The sequence below is a fragment of the Propithecus coquereli genome, unplaced genomic scaffold (genome assembly GCF_000956105.1).
Source record: "Propithecus coquereli isolate 6110/MARCELLA unplaced genomic scaffold, Pcoq_1.0 Scaffold296, whole genome shotgun sequence".
Classification (NCBI taxonomy): Eukaryota; Metazoa; Chordata; class Mammalia; order Primates; family Indriidae; genus Propithecus; species Propithecus coquereli.
The window spans coordinates 2,387,660-2,392,209 of record NW_012148574.1 but is presented as its reverse complement, the minus strand read 5'-3'; positions in this window follow the sequence as shown (position 1 = coordinate 2,392,209).

The following is a 4,550-nucleotide window of genomic DNA, read 5'->3' as shown; positions in this document are numbered from 1 at the left end:
TCGCTTTTCCTCCTGCTCCTCAGCCTCCAAACGCGCAGAGAAGTTTCCTCAATGTGACAGCTCTTCTCCTGTGTCAGCGGAAACTCAGCCTGCGCCTTGCACACGCTTGAGTCCTTCGCCCCAGCCTCAGCCGCCGTGACGCCCGGCCGCGCCCTCCCTCAGCGCGACTCCAAGGAAATCTCCGTCCTTCCTTTCCGCCCGGGTTTTTCCATCTCGGCCTCCGCCGGCATTTGAGACAACCCGTTTCTTTACGTGCTCGCTGCGAGTCCATCTCCTCCCTGGACTGCAAGTCCCGTGAGGCCCGGACGGGGTCGGCGTCTTGTTTGTGCGACGCTCTGTGTGTGGCCCAGAGAGACGCTGTATGCGGGGAGAGTCCCCAGCGTTTCTGAAGGACGTCCAAGGGACGATTTCACCAACGTTGATGCATGGCGGTCACCGTGGCCACTATGCGGAGCGTTTTATATGTATTATCTCATTTAATCCTCACAGGACTCCTATCCCAGTCTCCAGAACTCGATAAAATAAACTTCTGTTGTTTACGCCACGTAGCCTGCCATATTTTGCCACGGCAGCTCGAGCGGACAATTGCGCCTCATCCGACAGGGACTGCTCACAGTCAACGAGTGTGGAATTGGTGACTCTGTGTGGCATGGCTCTGTGAACATGCCCCCGTCAGTGGTTCAATCATCGGGGAGAAACAGGAGAGTTTCGTGACTAAAACAGGTCCCTTCGTGTAAGTGACCGCCACACGCTGTGGCTCAGAGCTCTGTGTTGAGTCTGGCCAGGGCACCTCCTGCAGGGACACCCTCGGACCCGCCCGCACTTCCCCCGAACAGTGACTGCCTGTACCCCTGAAATCAGTGGGTGAGGACCCTGAGCTCCCCGGGGGTCTGCTTATCTGACTTGTCGAGTGTGTCCGGCTAGGGTACCAGCCTTGGTCTCGGAGCATCCTTTCGGGCTGAGCACAGTTTAGATGACAGTGATTAATTTATGTGCGCCCGTGTCACATGCCAGGCGCGGTCCCGAGAACTGTATACGGATTATTTTAAGAGCCTTCCCGCTAAAAACAGTTATCGTCCCAGCTTTACCTGTAAGGCAAATGACAGACAGGTGAAGAGCGGAGCGCACGCTGGCACCAGTGAGGAGCAGGACCTAACTCTGACCTCAGAGCCGCGCTTCCCCGTCAGGGCCGAGAGGCGCAGAGAACGTGCCGGGAAGCACTGACGCTGTTGAGGGGGATAGGATAGTTGAGGGGTCTTAAGAAATGAGAGATTTCTAATTAAGGTTTGAGTAAAAAAGTCAAATTTTTTAAAATTTCCCTCATCATCTAGAAATCTGAAAATATATTCTGTTGTCATTTTTTAACTCCAACAGTTTCAAAACATCTTTTAAAAATATAATTAGTTTACCTTCAAACCCATGAAAATTGCCCCAAACTGTAAATTCCCGCAGCTCAGTATAAAGTGCGAATGGAGATGAGTGTTTATTAAATGCTCACCTTGAGTCTGTTCCTCAACAATTTTTCTTCTGCCTGTTGTAAATTTCTTTCTTGCAAACTACTGGTCATGAAAATAAATATAAAAATGCACAGCAAGTTATTCTTGCTAGGGGAAACTAGAATTGTGAAAATAGTAATATTTCCTTTCATGTACTTCCTAGCAGACGAAAATAAAAATGGTAAGAAAGGGTTTATGAGTGGCCACAAATATGTGTTTCCAAATGCCCATCCACAGCAGAATGGATAAGCAAACAGTATAGATTCACAACATAAAGTCTTAAAGCAATAAAGAAAGGAATTCCTGATGCACGTTTTACCAGCTTCCACAGGGGATCTGGTTACGTGGACTGAATTGTGGTTTCCGTAGTTTTAGTGAACACTGTCGGCGTCGTGATGAAGGATGACATTCCTCCGCGTGGTCTGGGTCCCTGGAAACATCCCGTTGCATGTGTCAGGCCCCCCAAGTCCCTGCTCCCATCCCCTCACTGGATGGTGTCTCCTCCTCCAGCACAGGGCTCAGCTCTGCTCCTGTCACCTCACAGGTCTCCGTGAAATAGCAGGTCCTCCCTCCTGAGCATCAAACCTCGGATGACCCGAAGGTTTCTTCCACTCTGCAGTCGGCTCATCAAGGCGTCTTCTCAGTGAAGTCATGTCTCCTTCAGATAATCACCGCAGCCTGTGCACAGGTGAGGACCATGAGGCCCGCAAGGGTGAGGCTGCAAACAACCCCAGCATTTCGGTGATTCTGCACATCAAGTGTTTCTGTCCTGCTCTGCTGCAGAAAGGTGATGCCTTTCGGTCTTAGGGTTCCTCTCAAAAGGTAATTCGGTTTCTCGGTCCAATTTCCTGCTTAAAGAAACTGGGAGCTCAAATGTCATTTTAAATTCTGACACTCAGAATGTTCAATTCCCATTTGTGCTTTCTTGGGCAATGCAGTCATTAAAACCTTGGTCGGCCTCTTACTCGTTTTGCTCCTGTGGGATCCGTCTGCCTGCAGCCACGCCCAGAGTCCGCGGGTCCGCTCCGTGGACTGCTTCCGGCCTCCGTGCCCAGGTCTCTTTGCAGGAGAAGACAACTCGAGGCGGTGCAGCTTCTGTAGGAAGCCTCGATCTGACCCTTTGTCTCGGGCCATCGTATCTAATTAACAGGATTTACTGGGTACATCTTAACCCTCATCTTTGCCCTTAGAAAATTTAATCAGTTGTGAGATTTCACTGGGCATCTGTCTCTCAAAGTCTTTCTCAATATAATGTCTATCATTTGAGGACCAGAGGCAGCTGGCTTTTTTAAACTTGACAGGCACGGAATTACTGGACTTTCTCTGTCCTTTCGTTTCTGCTTGCAAACTGAAGACGTTTTCTCTTTCCTGCACTGTCTTTACAAACAAAAGCAAAGCCAAAAGCAAACGGCTTCTGTCCCTAGAGCTGCCTGTTCACCCGATGCCTCCCAAGCAGCTGCCTCCCAAGTGATCACTGGCCTCAGTTCACACGCGTCACCAGCCTTCCAGCCGTGGTAACGGGTCCACCACCACGCACCTCTAGAGGCCAAACCATGCCCAGCGTATTGGGGTTTTGCTAAAATTGTCCTGCACTTCCAGGTTCAAGATGAGCTAGAATGAGCTTAATAGTGGACGGCTCCGTATCTCAGCGGTCTACATCTCAGTGGTCTACACAGTCATGTCTCCATCAGGCCACGTGTCCCTCGTGGGTCAACACGGGGTCTCTGCCCTGCGAGCCTTGGAGATGCAGCCGCTCAGGCAGCGACCGCCTCGCCTTTCCCGCAGCTGCACTTCTGGAGCGGAGCGTTGCTGGTCAGCTCCCGCAAGCCGTGGCCACAGGCCCTTGGCTGGCTCGGTCCTGCCCCGCACCGTCTGCAAGGGCAGCTGGGAATGTGTCTGGGCACCGTCACCGCCGCCGGGCGTAAGAAGATAAAACAGTCTCTGCAATGTTGCTGCTACATCTGCTGCAAGAAGGTCTCCTACTCCTGCCTCAGTAAGCGCCACTCTGGATTCTTCTCCCGCATTCCACCTACGTCTGCTCTCATTTAGGTTTTTCAACACGATTACGATGCCAAGTCCAGGACAGATTTTCTGTGCCCATCTCACTGGACTTGTGGCGTGTTTTTCGGATGTAGTGTCCACTCTTCTGTCCTTGAAACGCACCGTGTCCTCCTTTCCACATTCCCACCCCCTCTGACTGTTCCGCCACCGGATCTTCCTTCTCCCCACACCTTTCACACCAGTGCTCCCTGGGTGCTCCATCCCCCACACCCACTTCCTAGCTCAGCTGCTCCCAAGACTGCAGTTACTATCTGTACGGTGACAATTCCCAAGTCTGTACGTCCAGCCTTGGACTCTTTGCCAAACTCCAGAACACTATCGGCGTCTGCTCTTGCCTGTCTCTTGGGCACCGTGAGCTCCACACGTGGAAGATGAGCTCGGAGTTTCTCCAGCCTGGTCCCTCCCCAGCATTTCCTCCGCCAGCAAAGACGATCATTACCCAGATGCCGAAGGATTAACTGAGGTCCTCCTGGCGCTCCTACCTCATACCTCTCGTCCGACCCATCATTAAGCCTCACGGATCCTACTTTACCATAAATTACAAATCTGTCATTTTTCTCAATGCACAGTGCTCTCAGCCTTGGCAAGTTTGCCGTGGTCCCTCCTGGACAGCTGCCTCCCGATTCATCCTCAGCCCAGCCTACCCTGGCCCATTCCTCACGCTGCACGGGACACGGTCCTGTGCAGAACCTTCTACAGCTGCTCATTTCTCCTCAACCTAGAACAACCCCGCCAGTGCAAAGGGGCCGTGTTGCTTGTGAAGTGGCGTCACGGTATGTTTGCAGATCTCTGCTGGGTTTCGTGGCGGGACTAAATGAGCCATCTGTCCGTGTTCTGTGGGGGCAGCTGTGGCCAGGCTGCGCTGACAGAGCCCGCAGAGGGGCTCCGTCGGGGACACTGGCTGCCATCACCCCTCAGGGCTGCATATGTCACAGCACCTGCTTCGAAGGCGTGGAGGGCTCAGGGTCACCTTGTCCTGCTGGACTCTGCTAC